At 44.0% G+C, this 17,433-nt stretch overlaps 1 pseudogene; it reads right to left on the reverse strand.

Annotated features, from left to right (window-relative positions):
- Positions 1–1,266: 1,266 nt before the first annotated feature.
- Positions 1,267–15,905, reverse strand: LOC134358124 (hydroxylysine kinase-like; annotated as a pseudogene).
- Positions 15,906–17,433: the final 1,528 nt, after the last annotated feature.

The raw sequence follows: 17,433 nt of genomic DNA on the forward strand, positions 1-17,433 counted from the left end.
AGTGCAGAATATATTCATTTCAAAGATGAAGAAGTATTCTAAGGGGAGGATGAGGCAACTGTGGCTAACAAAGGAAGTCAAAGACAGCATAAAAACAAAAGAAAGGGCATATAATTTAGCAAAAATTAGTGGAAAGTTAGAGCATTGGGAAATGTTTAAAACCCAACAAAAGGCTTCTAAAAAAAGCCATAAAGAGAGAAAAGATGTAGGAAAGTCAGCTAGTCAATTATATGAAAGAGGATACCAAAAGTTTATGCAGATATATAAAGAGTAAAAAGGAGGTGAGGAAATACTTGAACATTGGAATATAATGCTGAAGAGGTAGTAATGGGAGATAAAGAAATGGCAGATGAACTTAATTACTACTTTGATTCAGTCTTCGTTTGTGGAACATACCAGCAGTATGCCAGAAATTCAAGAGTGGCAAATGGCAGAAGTGAGTGTAGTTGCTATTACTAAGGAGAGGGTGCTTGGGAAGCTGGAGGTCTGAAAGTTGATAAGTCACCTAGAACAAATGGACTTCACCCCAGGATTCTAAAAGAGATAGCTGCAGAGATTGTGGAGGCATTAGTAATGATCTTTCAAGAATCCCCAGATTCTGGAATGGTTTCAGAGGACTGAAAAATTGCATATGTCTGTCCACTCTTTAAGGGTGGGAGGCAGAAGAAAAGAAATTATAGGCTAGTTAGCTTCAGTGGTTGGGAAGGTGGTGAAGTCTATTACTAAGGACAATGTTTGGAGGCACATGATAAAAAAAGGCCAAAGTCAGCATGGTTCCTTAAGGGAAAATATTGCCTGGCAAATTTGTTGGAATTCTCTGAGGAAATAACAAGCAGGATAGACAAAGGAGAGTCAGTACATGTTGATTACTTGGATTTTCAGAAGGCTCTTGACAAGGTGCCACACATAGGCTGCATAACAAGATAAGAGCCCACGGTATTACAGGGAAAATACTAGCACGGACAGAAGACTGGATGACCTGCGGGAGGCAAAGAGTGGGAACAAAGGGGGCCTTTTCTGGGTGGCTGCTGGTCATTAATGGTGTTCTGCAGGGGCTGGTGTTGGGACTGCTTCTTTTCACATTGTACGTAAATGATCTGGATGATGGAATTGATGGCTTTGCAGTCAAGTTTGCAGATGATATGAAGATAGATGGAGGAGGAGGTTTTGTTGAGGAAGCAGGGAGTCTGCAGAAGGATTTAAGACAGATGGGAGAAGGGGCAAAGAAGTGACCGATGATGCTCATGCTCATGCACTTTGGTAGAACTAATAAAGGCATGGAATATTTTCTAAAAAGGGAGAAAGCATCCAGCCGGGTCTTGATATAGTCATAAGGTATTCCTCACTGAGTAAAGTTGGACAGCATATCTCCCTATAACCAGCGACTGAGCAAACCTGCCAAGAACCAGCAAATACAAGGCATCCCTCTCCTGGGGAGATAAAGATATCTCACTTTCAAAGCCCGCGAGAACGTGGCCCCCCACATGCATGGGGTCGTTGTTGTCCGGCATCATGTACATTATGCATATGGCCAGGTCACACACACAGTAACTACAATTCATGTTACCAAAGTCAAGAATGCCAGAGATGTCCAACTCCTGTTGCAGTTGACCTGAGTTGGAGTGATCGGCTGATGAATGACGAGGCTGCACGAGAACGTTGGTCTGACTGAAGTCTCCATGATTGATGCCTGTTCGAGACACAAAGGTTGTACAATTGTATCATCCGTCACTAAAGTCAACATACACTCCTGAGCAGGGCTAATCCCTTGGACTGAGCATGAAGGATTTGTCAGAATCAGAATCAGATTTAATATCCTTGGTTATGTTGTGAAATTTGTCTTTGTGGCAGTGGTACATTGCAATACATAATAATAGAACAAAATGTGAATTAAAGTAGGAACATACATATTAAATAATTAAATTAAATAGTAGTGCAAAAACAAAAATAAAGAAGTAGTAAGGTAGTATTCATGGGTTCAATAGTGTTACATACCTCGTGGGTATCTTGTGACTGTCTTATGACCATGATGTAATTGAGTATCTTGTGAGCATGATGTACCGGTCTTGTGATGGTGGGGTGATGTAATTTTCCTGCCAGTGTGAGGTCACGTGATGACATGTTCCCAACAGGTATAAAGGGAAACCCTGTTGTGACGCAGTTAGTTTCAAGCAACACACATCAAAGTTGCTGGTGAACGCAGCAGGCCAGGCAGCATCTATAGGAAGAGGCGCAGTCGACGTTTCAGGCCGAGGAAGGTCTCAAAGCTCTACGCTTCTTTTTGGATTCCAGACCTAATCAGTTCCCCTCTACCACCACTCTGCTCCGTCTAGCAGAATTAGTCCTTACTCTTAATAATTTCTCCTTTTGCTCCTCCCATTTCCTCCAAACTAAAGGTGTAGCTATGGGCACCCGTATGGGTCCTAGCTATGCCTGCCTTTTTGTTGGGTTTGTGGAACAATCTATGTTCCGTGCCTATTCTGGTATCTGTCCCCCACTTTTCCTTCGCTACATCGACGACTGCATTGGCGCTGCTTCCTGCACGCATGCAGAACTCGTTGACTTTATTAACTTTGCCTCCAACTTTCACCCTGCCCTCAAGTTTACCTGGTCCATTTCCGACACCTCCCTCCCCTTTCTAGATCTTTCTGTCTCTGTCTCTGGAGACAGCTTATCCACTGATATCTACTATAAGCCTACTGACTCTCACAGCTATCTGGACTATTCCTCTTCTCACCCTGTCTCTTGCAAAAACGCCATCCCCTTCTCGCAATTCCTCCGTCTCCACCGCGTCTGCTCTCAGGATGAGGCTTTTCATTCTAGGACGAGGGAAATGTCTTCATTTTTTAAAGAAAGGGGCTTCCCTTCCTCCACTATCAACTCTGCTCTTAAACGCATCTCCCCCATTTCACGTACATCTGCTCTCACTCCATCCTCCCACCACCCCACTAGGAATAGGGTTCCCCTGGTCCTCACCTACCACCCCACCAGCCTCCGGGTCCAACATATTATTCTCCGTAACTTCCGCCACCTCCAACGGGATCCCACCACTAAGCATATCTTTCCCTCCCCCCCCTCTGCATTCCACAGGGATCGCTCCCTACACAACTCCCTTGTCCATTCATCCCCCCCATCCCTCCCCACTGATCTCCCTCCTGGCACTTATCCATGTAAGCGGAACAAGTGCTACACGTGCCCTTACACTTCCTCCCTTACCACCATTCAGGGCCCCAAACAGTCCTTCCAGGTGAGGCATCACTTCACCTGTGAGTCGACTGGGGTGATATACTGCGTCCGGTGCTCCCGATGTGGCCTTTTATATATTGGTGAGACCCGACGCAGACTGGGAGACCGCTTTGCTGAACATCTACGCTCTGTCCGCCAGAGAAAGCAGGATCTCCCAGTGGCCACACATTTTAATTCCACATCCCATTCCCATTCTGACATGTCTATCCACGGCCTCCTCTACTGTAAAGATGAAGCCACACTCAGGTTGGAGGAACAACATCTTATATTCCGTCTGGGTAGCCTCCAACCTGATGGCATGAACATTGACTTCTCTAACTTCCGCTAGGCCCCACCTCCCCCTCGTACCCCATCTGTTACTCTTTTTTATGCACACATTCTTTCTCTCACTCTCCTTTTTATCCCTCTGTCCCTCTGAATATACCTCTTGCCCATCCTCTGGGTCACCCCCCCCCCGTCTTTCTTCCCGGACCTCCTGTTCCATGATCCTCTCATATCCCCTTCTGCCTATCACCTGTCCAGCTCTCGGCTCCATCCCTCCCCCTCCTGTCTTCTCCTATCATTTTGGATCTCCCCCTCCCCCTCCAGCTTTCAAATCCCTTACTCACTCTTCCTTCAGTTAGTCCTGACAAAGGGTCTCGGCCTGAAACGTCGACTGCGCCTCTTCCTATAGATGCTGCCTGGCCTGCTGCGTTCACCAGCAACTTTAATGTGTGTTGCTTGAATTTCCAGCATCTGCAGAATTCCTGTTGCTCGCAGTTAGTTTCAGTTTAGTTTTGTGTTAGTTCATCAGTTACTCCATTACGCTGCGTATTTGTCTCATGACACAGTTTTGGTTTAAAACGGAGTTTTCCTTTCTATTTTAAGGTGCAAAGATTGGTGCTGGCAGTTTCGCCAATTGCTGCCAGATTTGTGTGTTGCATCTATAATTTTTACTTTACAGTAGTATTGGAGAGTGAAGACCTTACTAAAGTACAGGAACCTTGAAGGATCGAATAAAGTTGGAATCGTTCGGCGGTTTAATAATGTTACGTTCCCGGTAACTGGGTTGCCATACCAGCAGAAATGGATCACTCAGTTGGAGTCTGGAGTACTAGAACTAAGAAAGTTTTATTAAAGAAACAAGCAACACAGTCATCGAAAGGATAATAAATGCAACAGTTCAGCGATGATAAACACACATGTGCACAGAATTAAGATAACAGCATCAATCAAGCTCTATCGTTGTCTAGGGGTAAATGACCAAATTTCAAAGTGACTCAAAGTTCAGTCCAGTTTAGTAGTTCAGTTCGCAGTAATCATTGCCATGGCGATGGACAACGTGGGGGAAGAGAGAGAGGGAACAGGAACAACTGATCATTCAGACACGGCTTCACTCACAGACCAGCGAGATGGCTCACAAGCAGCTTTTGGGCGGGTCCTTGGTGATGTCACCTGAGGTCACCGACTGTGACCCCTCCTCCAGATGTGGTCGATCCTCTGCAGTGAACCCGGCACCCAGGCAAGGGCGGACACACACCGGGTTCCCGCTGATCGTACCTTTCCACCCTGGCCGTTGTCTGGTACTTCCCACCGACTCGTGAGAAGCGTACCGCTTCCAGGGTCTCGTTACCTCGGGTGGCGTGTGTGTCCTGCCTTAGTGAACCGGTCCCTTTTTATCCCCCTGTTGGGGTATCGCCTGTCCATCACTTCAAACAGTTCAAGGTTCAAAGGGGGGGAGCCGCTCCAGACAGCTCTCTCTCCCCCGTCCCTTCATTACACGTCTCCAGACGCTGCTCCATTGTTCCTTATCTCTCCTTCCCCTGAGGGCAGGTGGCAGACCACTTGCTGATGTCACTGATGCTAACCTAGGCCAGCAAACATCTTAATTTTATGTGTATTCTCATCACAATAAACATAGAACATAGAGTAGTACAGCACAGTACAGGCCCTTCAGCCCACAATGTTGTGCCGACCCTCAATCCCTGCCTCCCATATAACCCCCCACCTTAAATTCCTCCATATACCTGTCTAGTAGTCTCTTAAACTTCACTAGTGTATCTGCCTCCACCACTGACTCAGGCAGTGCATTCCACGCACCAACCACTCTCTTGAGTAAAAAAAACCTTCCTCTAATATCCCCCTTGAACTTCCCACCCCTTACCTTAAAGCCATGTCCTCTTGTATTGAGCAGTGGTGCCCTGGGGAAGAGGCGCTGGCTATCCACTCTATTCCTCTTAATATCTTGTGTAGCTCTATTATGTCTCCTCTCATCCTCCTTCTTTCCAAAGAGTAAAGCCCTCGCTCCCTTAATCTCTGATCATAATCCATACTCTCTAAACCAGGCAGCATCCTGGTAAATCTCCTCTGTACCCTTTCCAATGCTTCCACCTCCTTCCTATCGTGAGACGACCAGAAATGGACACAGTACTCCAAGTGTGGCCTAACCAGAGTTTTGTAGAGCTGCATCATTACCTCGCGACTCTTAATCTCTATCCCTTGACTTATGAAAGCTAACACCCCATAAGCTTTCTTAACTACTCTATCTACCTGTGAGGCTGTCACAATAGGGGCGTTGGGAATGGACTCAAATGCAAGACACGGACACTGAAGTACAAGGAACAGGACTTGACTAGAGTAGGGACGTGACAGGATACAGACAAGGAGCAGGGACAAGAATGCAGACTTGGGCTTGGACCCTGAGCCAGAGACTGGACAAGGACCCAGAACCTGGGTCTTGCCTCGGGCTCGGGCCCCAGAACCAGGCATGGACATGACATGACTTCAGGAGTGGAGGCAGAGGTCTTGAGGCTTGGGGACTTGAGGCTGGAGGCTTGGGGACAGGCTTGGGGTCTTGAGGCTTGGGTCTAGGGTACTTCGAGGCTTGGTATGGACTCCGAGCCAGAGACTGGGCAGAGACCCAGAACCTGGGACTTGACTCGGGCTTGGACTCCAGAACTAGGCGAGGACAAGACGAGGCTACAGGACTGGACATGGCTTGGGTGAGGAACTCCTGGGTAGGGTGAGACACAAGGACAGGTAAAGGCACATGGACAGGATTTGGATAGGACTGGACTAGGCACGGACTGGACAAGGGCCTTCAGGAGCACGGAGCCTTGGACTAGAAGAGACGGGAGCACGGAGCACAGAGCCAGGACTCCTCCTTGGGAACAGGACGTAGGGCCGGAACTCACACACATAACACAGAGCTGGGACCCCTCCTTGGGAACAGGATGTAGGGCCGGAATTCAAACACAGAACGCTGAACATGAAGAGACGGATCCCAACACAAGGTGGCAGCAAATGGCTGGACCCACCTAGTGAAGGCGAGGACACAGAGTCAGTTCCCAATACTAGGTAGCAGCAAACGGCCGGACCTCCCTAGCAAAGGCGTGGACACAGAGAGACAATTCCACACAACGAAAGACAGTTCCTTATCTTGATCTAACAAGGCCCTGGTCTTGCTCCGATGGTAAAACTCCAGTGATACAGGCGGTGTATACAGGCGGGGTATCCAGGCAGAGAGTCATGCGGGGTATTCAGGCAGAGAGTCAGGGAGGAGGAGGGTGATGATGATGATGATGATGATGATGATGATGATGATCCCTGGTTTGCAGAGGTATTTATGTCTCAGCCCCAAAATCCAAAACGAGAATCATGTGCCTACAACAGAAACTGGGGAAAACCAGAAACCCTGGCATAAGGAACTATGGACTGGACCGTGAACTAGAATAAGGACTTCACGGACCGGACCATGACAGAGGCAACTTTCAGGGATCTGTGGACATGTACTCCCAGATCCCGCTGCTCCTCCACACTACCAAGTATCTTGCCATTTACTTTGTACTCTGCCTTGGAGTTTGTCCTTCCAAGGTGTACCTACCACCTCACACTTCTCCGGGTTGAACTCCATCTGCCACTTCTCAGCCCACTTCTGCAACCTATCAATGTCTCTCTGTAATCTTCAACAATTCTCTACACTATCCACAACACCACCAACCTTTGTGTCATCTGCAAACTTGCCAACCCACCCTTCTACCCCCACATCCAGGTTGTTAATAAAAATCAGGAAAAGTAGAGGTCCCAGAACCAATCCTTGTGGGACACCACTAGTCACAATCCTTCAATCCGAATGTACTCCCTCCACCACGACCCTCTGCCTTCTGCAGGCAAGCCAATTCTGAATCCATCTGGCCAAACTTCCCTGGAGGATCAACATTATCGAGCATTCATTCAGAAATAGTGACCGTATCTGAGATAACTCCTGCAAGAGCAGGGAAGTTTGTGCAGTGTTCACTCACCAGAAAAAGGTCAGTTCCTTTAAGCCATTTGATTTCCTTCGTCGTGAGAATCAGCAGTAACGTCACGTCTTCGAAGAAATCCGTTTCCAGAGAAGTCTCTCCTTATTCACTGTGTGAATCACTTGGATTTTCGAATTTACCATTTTAAGAACTGTTTTCGAATTTACCCTTTTAAGAACTGCCATATGGCAGTTAACTTCCAGTTAAGTTTGTCGTTGGAATACTTTTCTCTATTGTTGAGCAGAGTTTAATAAATTTTAAAAAAAAACAGTCACCAGCAACTTTGATGTGTGTTGCTTTAATAAATGTTTTTTTTTATAAAACCTGACAATTGATAATTCATTGTTGCTGATCACGTGACAATAGAAACATAGAAATATAGAAAACCTACAGCACAATACAGGTCCTTTGGCCCACACGGTTGTGCCAAATATGTCCCTACCTTAGAAATAACTAGGGGTCAGGGGGTATGGAGGGAAGGCTGGTGCAGAGTTCTGAGTTGGATGATCAGCCATGATCATAATAAATGGCGGTGCAGGCTCGAAGGCCCGAATGGCCTACTCCTGCACCTATTTTCTATGTTTTCTATGCTTACCCATAGCTCCCTATTTTTCTAAGCTCCATGTACCTATCCAAAAGTCTCTTAAAAGACCCTATCATATCTGCCTCTACCACCATTGCCAGCAGCCCATTCCATGCACACACCACTCTCTGAGTAAAAGACTGACCCCTGACATCTCCAACGTCCATTCAGAAACTGGATTGCAAAGGAGAAGAAGCTGTTCCTGAATCACTTAGTGCGTGCCTTCATGCTTCTGTACCTCCTTCCTGATGGTGCAATGAGAACAAGACATGACCTGGGTGATGCGGATCCTTAATGCCACCTTTGCAAGGTAATTCTCCTTGAAGATGTGCTGGATACTATGGAGGCGAATGCGCAATGATGGAGCTGACTATGTTTACAACCTTCTGCAGCTTATTTCCTATATTGTTACATATCTCAAGGAGATCTTGTGAGAATGATGTAATGGTCTTTTGGAGGTCACCTGATGTAATTTTCTTGCTGATATGAGGTCACGTGATGACATGTGCACCATGGGTATATAAGGGAAGACCTCAGATGACGCAGTTAGTTTTTAGTTTTTAGTTTTCCAGCTAGAACGTGCATCTGTGTCTCCGTTTCTGTTGCGTATTTGTTTTTATGACGCAGTTTCATTTTTTAAAATGGAGTGTTATGTTCTGTTGCAAGATGCAATAGTGCTGGACTGGCAATTTTTGCTAGATGTGTTGATGTACCTTTTTCCAGTAGTATTGGAGAGTGAAGACTTTATCGAAGTACAGGACCCGAAGGATTAAGAGAAGTCGGTATCGTTCAGCAGTTTAACAAAGGATCGACTTTATTGAGTCTTCGTTGAAGAAGTAGCGACCTGCATCGAAGATAACTCTTGCCAAAAGAGCAAGAAAGTCCATGCAGGATTTGCTCTCTCTAAAAGAAATTAAGGTCAGTTGTTTTAAGCCGTTTACTTCCTGCATTGTGATTCCTTTGGACAGAACCAACAGGAAAGTTGCGTCTATGAAGAAATCCTTCTCCAGAGAAGTCTCTCCCAATTGAATGTATAAATCTGTTGGACTTTTGAATTTACCATTTTAAGAACTGTGTTTGACTTTACCGCTTTAAGAACTGTTTTCACATTTAACGCTTTAAGAATCAGTGCCAAGTGACGAGTTGTTGAACGGCTGCATAGCGGTTAACTTCCGGTTAAGGTTTTCATTTGTTTATTATTGTTTATCCGTGTTTAATAAATGTTTGGTTGTTTTTATATATCCTGTCTCGATTGATACTCATTGTTGCCGCTTATGAAACAATATCTAAAACCCTAACCCAGGCCATAAGGTACAGAGTCCACAGGTGTCCATCTGTGCTCCACAGTGTCCCGGGGCTGCTCACTTCTGAGCTGCCAGATCAATGGAGACAAAAGGGACTTCAGAATCTGGAGTCTGGAGCAACAAGCGATTTGCGAGAAGATCGTCAAGCAGCATCTGTGGCAGGAAGGAACTGTGAGTGTCTCAAGTCCTGATGCAGGGATTTGACCTAAAACATCTGGGATCTTGTTTCTCCCACAGACATTGCTCAGCCCTTGGTTCATTCAGCAGATTGTTTACTGTTCCATCTCAGTTCCATTTTGCGTGCATGTGGTGTGAAGGTGCAACTGTCTCTACAAGGACTGTGTATTGATGACTTCTACCTTAGGTAGATTAGAGATGTTGAGATCAAGTTGTCTTGGTTGAATCAATATCTACCCCAGATTTAATTCAGCAATGAGCTCCTTCAGGATTCAACCAGTTCAATCAGTGGCGATGTTATCAAGCCTCGTAGTGAAGGATCCAACTTGGATGTTTGGCAGTTCCTTCTTGCCTTCTTACAGTTTCACGTGAGATGAGTGACTATCTGTATGTATAGTTGTGGTGTTAGCCTTTAGATAAAGTAAGGGACTGAATACAAGTAAATAGTTCACTGAAAGTTGCATCACAGGTAGACAGGGTGATGAAGAGAGCATTTGGCATCTGGCCTTCATTAGTCAGAACATTGAGTATAGGATTTAGGACATTATGTTGCAATGTACTGAATACTTTTGAGGCCGCACTTGGAAAGTTGTGCATAGCTCTGGTCACCCTGTTATAGGAAAGATGTCATTAAGACAGCAGAAGTTCAAAGATGATTTATGAGAATGTTGCCAGGATTCAAGGGCCTGAGTTGTAGGGAGAAGCTGGGCAGACTGGGGTTTTATTCCAGGTGGCTGAGATAGATTGGGATAAAATCTTGAGGGGCATTGACAGGGTGAATATATGGTATTCTGAGAGGGGAGATATTTTAAAAGAACAATTTCTTCACACAAAGAGAGGTGTGATTATGGAACGAGTGACCAGAGGAAGAGGTAAAGGTTAGTAACATTTAATGGACATTTGGACAGATACATAGATAGGAACAGTTCAGAGGGATAGGGGAAAAGTTTGTGCAAATGGTTCCAGGTTAGATGGCATTTTCCTATCATGGATGAGTTGGACTGGATGATTTGTTTCCCTGCTGTACAAGGTCATAAGATCATATGACAAAGGATCAGAATTAGAACATTTAGCCCATCGAATCTGCTCCATTATTCCATCATGGCTGATTTATTTTCCCTCTCAATCTCATTCTCCTGCCTTCTCCCTGTAACCCTGATGTCCTTAATTAAAGTTACCCAATGAATTGCCTTCCGCAGCTGCCTGTGGCAATGAATCGCACAGACTCACCACATCAGTCTGTGACTCTGGATGGGTTACATCGGATGGGTGTTTAGGCACCTATTTCATTCCATTGTTCACAGTGGTCAGAAGGTGAAGGAGGTGTACCTGGCACATTGAAACCACTCATTTTCACAACTGCTCAAATTATCTGAAGTCCCACCCTGCAAACCTCATGACCGCCAGACAGGCACTTACTTTCATTAAAGCTCTTGATATTTGGAAGCACCTTCTCTAGAATTTGCTGAATAATTTGCTCCACAACTTTGCACTCACTGTCCTTCAGTGTGTATAGGTACTTGTTCAGCTGGTGAATGTTTGTAAGTTTCCAGTCGAAGGAATCTCTCTGTAGACTCTTCGGTTTGGGATGCTGGAATTCCTAATAATTAGACAAGTCCATTACAGTCACCCACCTCCAGCATATTAACTTCATTTAAAGGTAAGTTCAAGATAATTGCCACAGAATTCTGCTTTTCTATGCAGCCCAGAGTGGAGAACTGACAGTATTCATTACAGTTGTGGGAGACGGATCACTCACATTAGTCAAAATGAACAGATCACTGCACTGCAAGCAACTACAGCTGTGAGGTTAACTCATCCTGTACAGTCAGAAGTTCAAAACAACTGTCCCAACTCCACCTTCTATTGGCCAGTCCTCTCCCCCATTTATTAGGTAGCTACTTTCTATTGCATCCATGATATGAAGGTTTATAGTGGACGATGCAAGTCGACTTGTTGGTTTCAAATACAGCAAAGGATTAATTGAACACTGCCCATCTCTCTTTCAAACAAAAACAGAGGAAAAAATTGAAATATCCAAATCTTTCTAAATTTCAATTACCTGACAAAGTGTCTTTGATCTGAAACATTAACTAGCTGAGAATTACGAATGTAGCCTTTCCCTCTTGGTTCCGGCTACACTTTCCACTACCTCAGGAAATAGAACATAAAAAATAGAACATTACAGCACAGTATAAGCCCTTCAGCCCACGATGTTCTGTTGACAGTTTAACCTACTCTAAGATCAATTTAACCCTTCCCTCCAACAAAACACTCTTCTTTTATATTATCCATGTGCCCATCTATTTAAGAGTTTCTTAAATGTCCCTAATGTATCTGCCTCTACCACTCTCAGCGTAAAGAATTTACCTCTGATATCCCACCTAAACTTACCCCCCCGTCACCTTAAAGTTATGTCCCCTCATATTAACCATTTCCACCCTGAGAAAAAGTCTCATGCTGTCCGCTCAATCTATCATCTTGTACACCTCTATCAAGTCACCTCACATCCTCCTTCACTCCAGGGAGAAAAGTCCTAACTCGCTCAACCTATCCTCATAAGACTTGCCCTCTCATCCAGGCAGCATGCTGTTAAATCAGCACTGCACCCTCTCTAAAGCTTCCACATCCCTCCTATCATTTGTTGTTTCACATGACATGGCCCGAGAGGAGCAGTCGCGAGTCTGTCCGTTCGGGAGCAGGGGTCGGGTCAACCTTCGCCTGGCATCTCGTCCACAGCCATTCCGACATGGGTGGCCCTGAGTTGGCATCGCCTGATGGAATCCTTGAAGCAATTAGGCCTCCACGTGATGTCAACGTGTTAATTCATGTCGAGGAGGCTTGCTATAATGAGGCGACCAGAACTGAACACAATACTCTAAGTGTGGTCTAACCAGTGTAGTGTGTGTTTTTTATACATTCATAGAGCTGCAGTATAACCTCACAAATGATATTATCTCAATCCCCCAACTAATGAAGGCCAATACTCCATATGCCTATCAATCTGTGTAAAAACTTTGAGGGATCTATGGACGTGGACCCCAATAATCCCTCTGTTCCTGCACACTGCTAAGAATCCTGCCATTAACTATATATTCTGCCTTCAAATTAAACCTTCAAAAATGAACCACCTCACACTTTTCTGGATTGAACTCCATCTGCTAATTCTCAGCCCAGCTCTACATTCTGTCAACTTGCCACTATAACCACAACTTCCTACACTATCGACAACATCACCAACTTTCGTTCCATCTGTAAACTTACTGACCCACCTTTCCACTTCCTTATCCAAGTCATTCATAAAAATCCCAAAGAGCGGATCCTCCCAGCTCAGTCTTTCTTTCTTCTCCTCTCTACTATTGATCAGAAGATATAAAATCTGGAAAGCATGTCCCACCAGACACAAGGACTGTTTCTCAGCCACTCTCAGACTCTTGAACGAACCTTTAACTTGGTAAGGATTGATCTCTCGGTCTACCTTGCTGTGGCCCTAGCACTTTATTTGTCTACCTGTACTGTACTTCCTGAGACTGAAACGTTATATTTTACATTTTGCTTTCTTTTCATACCTCAGTGTACTGGCCTGGCTGGATGACACACCAAACAAAAGCTTTTCACCGTATCTTGATAAATGACAAATATAAAGCAATAACTTTGTTTCTCTCTCCACACATGCTGCCTGACCTGCTGAGTGTTTCTACAAATTCATTTTGCTGCTTAATATTTGGCATCATGTCTGTGATGCCCAATAACACAAAATAATATAGATGCCTTTTCAACAAATTGCTTTCGTGTAATTATTGTTTCAAGGTTTAAAATAGATCTGATCTATAACCACACAACTCGTGATTACACCGACATTGTTGTTAAAGGCAAAACACGGCTTACTTAGATGTCTGGACACAGAATACATGGACTTACTTTGAGAACCTTATTAATCTGAGCGAGAGTTTGCCCAACCTTGTACAAGATCGGTGGGTCTGCAGGGATCTGCTGCAGCGGAATTCCCGGTAAATAGGTCAGCAAGCGGACCATATGGGTCTTATATTCTTGACCAGAATCTGCAAAATATAGAGCATGGTTTTTATTAAGTTAGTCTGCCTAATCTTTCTGAATCTGACCTGAAAAATTATATGTTTCCAGTGAATTCCAGTGAATTTTGAAAACATGGACAAAATTATACAAATAAAGCAAATTTTAAAGGGATCAGCAGAAGCCAATGTACGAGAACGAATATCTGATACCCACTAATCGTCTCTAGCAACACAATCCCGCCATCAGTGGTTGGGATGGGTCTGGGGGTTGGAAAACCTTTCTGCTTCAAGAACACCATGACTCATGTTTGTACTTCCACCAAATCTACATCCTGGCTGTCGGTCACGTTCAGGACTTTGAGGACGTAGCTCTTCCTGTGATCTCTGTTCACCAGGGGCTCCGCTATCAGAATGTGGAAGTTCTGGTCAATGCAGCCGGGCATTGGGTAGACTTCTGAAACCATCAGACTGTACAGCCATCAACCAGCTCTGCCGCCTGTGCCTCACTCAGTGATTAAAATGGCTTTCTCCGAGTTGGACATCTGAAAGACATCCAGAGTGTATCACTCTGAATAGTAACATTCTTAATTTTTTATATATTTGTATTATATTTCCTCCAACATAACAGAGACCATTCAGTGCCTTGAGTCTATTCTTGTTCACTGAACAAGCCCATCAATCTCATTGTCCTTCTGAGACATTTTCTTTCACATTACACCCATTGATGTGCTCTAGTTCCCCAACTTCCCACCTACACTGGAGATAATTTACAGTTGTCAATTAACCTACAACACACATACTTACATGGATTAGTTAATTGTAGAGAGAAAGAACAGTAACTGGTTGTTTTATTAATAAATCACGTCAAGCAAACCTGTCTTGAAGTACTGTTATTGTTTGTGTCCTTATCCCCAAACCATAGTACTGTCGGTAGAAGAGGAATTCCTATGGATAAAACCCTGGATTTGTGTTTTTGATCATGCTTGACTTTTTTCAAGGAGGGTTTAACCAAAGGCTAAATTCTCTCACAGGGTTCTCGCAGCTGCCATCAGGCAAGAGGCTCAGAAGCCTTAAGAGCCGCACCACGAGGTTCAAGAACAGCTAATTCCCTTTAACCACTCAGAGCTTGAACAACGGTGCCCAAAAGGTCACTACAGGAAGCAAGAGAAGAGATTACTGTGCCTTTGGCAATGATCTTTATGTCCTCACTGACCACAGGAACAGTACCAGAAGACTGGAGGGTGGAAAATGTTATTCTTTTGGTTATGAAAGGTAATCAGGATAATCCTGGAAATTAAAGACCAGTGAGTCTTACTTAGATTGTGGGCAAATGGTTAGAGAGGAGTCTTAAATACAAGATTTACGGGCTGGTGGAGAAGCAAAGCCTGATTATGGATCATCAGCATGGCCCCGTGATGGGTAGGTTGCCCCTCACGAGTCTGAATGTATTCCTCGAGGAAGTGAGAAAACAAATTGATGAAGGTAGAGCAGTGAATGTGACATATATGGATTTTAGTAAATTTTTTGACAAGGTTCCCCACGGTAATTACTTGGGATTGAAATACCTAATACCAGAGGGCATATATTTCAGTTGAAAGAGAGTAAGGAAGTACGTGGTGTTCATTTGTTACGTGCTGTGGGCAATCATGTTCTTTCTATGACCATGATTGTCCTTGGCAAATTTTCTACAGAAATGGTTTGCCATTGCTGCTTTCTTGCAAGTGTCTTTCCAAGATGAGTGACCCCAGCCATTATCATTACCCTCAGAGATTGTCTGCCTGGCGTCAGTGGTCACAAAACCAGGACCTGTGTTGCGCACCAGCTGCTCACACAACCATCCACCACCTGCTCCTGTGTCTTCACGTGACCCTGATTTTGGAGGGGAGGGGCTAAGCAGGTGCTAAGCTTTGCCCAAGTCTGACCTGCAGGCTAGCGGAGGGAAGGAGTGTCTTACACCTCCTTTGGTAGAGACATGTCTGCACCTCACCACCCTTGGTGTGGTGTTTTTTTTTACCCAGAAAACGATGGATGCCTGGAATGTGCTGCCTACTGTAGTGATGGAGGCAAATGCAAACGGAAGGTTCAAGGGGCTCTTCGATAGACACATGAATGTACAGGGAATGGAAGAATGTGGACGTTGTGTCAGCAGAAGGGATTTGTTTACTTGGGCATTTGCCTATCATCACAGCAGGTTAACAGCAAATGTTATTCCATTGGCTCTTCACTCAGCTCTAGAGCACCTCGACAATGAAGATGCATACATCAAGATGCTCTTCATTGACGACAGCTTAGCATTCAACACTATCATCCCCCCAAAACTCATCATTAAGCTCCAAGACCTGGGCCTCAGTACTTCCCTGTGCAAATGAACCCTCAATTCACTCACTGTTAGACCCCAGTCAGTTATAACAACTCCTCTGCAAACATTATCAGCACAGGTACACCACAAGGCTATGTGCTTAGCCCCCTCACTTTATATCAGTCTGGCTAAGTATAGCTCCAATGCTGTGTTTAAGTTTGTAGTGACACCACTGTTGTTGGCCAAATCAAAGATGCTGACAAATCGCCATCTAGGAGGGAGATTGAAAATCTGGCTGAATAGTGCCACAACAACTACCTCTCACTCCATGTCAGCAAAACCAAAGAGCTGGTTATCAACTACATGAGGAAGACGCCTGAGGTCCACGAGCCAGTCCTCATTAGGGAATTGGAGGTGAGGAGGGACAGTAGCTTCAAAATCCTTTAATATCAGAGGATCTGTCCTGGGACCAGCACTCAAGTGTCATCATAAAGAAGCCATAATCGCGCCTCTACTTTCTTAGAAGTTTCATTTGATCTAACATGTCACCAAAAACGTCGACATACTTCTTTTTAAATCTTTTCATTGAATTAGTACACAAAAGGTAACCCATGTAGAAACTAATACACTGTTGTGATATAACTTTACAAGAGATATTAATACACAAAAAAAGTAGTACAAACAGTGCAGTTTAGTTATAAAATAATGAGGTAATATAATAGTATACTAATTTTCCATATATATCAATAAAGAGAAGAAAAATCCCAAAAAAAAAGACCCCAAAAAAATCCCACCGTGCAACTAATCTAAAAAGCAAAGCAAAGCAATGGGCTAACTAGGTATCAAACAGACTTAAACAACTCAAAACAATCACGTCCTCAAACCCGACCTCCATTAAAAACAGTTAAAAAGCAAAAAGGGAATGTAAATATAGGCAAAGAGAAAAAAAAAAGTTACATTAAATGAAAATGTTGAATAAAAGATCTCCAGGTCTGTTCAAATTTAACTGACGTATCACAAAGATTACTTCTGATTTTTCCCAAATTTAAACATAGTATCGTCTGAGAAAACCAAAAAAAAAAATGTAGTTGGGGCATTAATCTCCTTCCAATGTTGTAAAATACATCTCTTTGCCATTAAAGTAAGAAATGCAATCATTCTACGGGCTGAAGGGAACAGATTACTGGAAATTTTAGGTAATCCAAAAATAGCAGTAATAGGATGGGGAGAAATATCTGTATTCAATACCTTTGAGATAATATTAAAAATGTCTTTCCAAAATGTTTCCAAAGTAGGACAGGACCAAAACATATGAGTTAAGGAAGCTATCTCCCCATGACATCTGTCACAAAGAGGGTTAATATGAGAATAAAAATGAGCTAATTTATCTTTAGACATATGTGCTGTATGAATAACTTTAAATTGAATTAGGGAATGTTTGGAACAGATAGAGGAAGTATTGACTAGTTGTAAAATATGCGTCCAGTCATCCGCCAAAATAGTGAAGCCC

Source organism: Mobula hypostoma, chromosome 18 (assembly GCF_963921235.1).
Source record: "Mobula hypostoma chromosome 18, sMobHyp1.1, whole genome shotgun sequence".
Lineage (NCBI taxonomy): Eukaryota > Metazoa > Chordata > Chondrichthyes > Myliobatiformes > Myliobatidae > Mobula > Mobula hypostoma.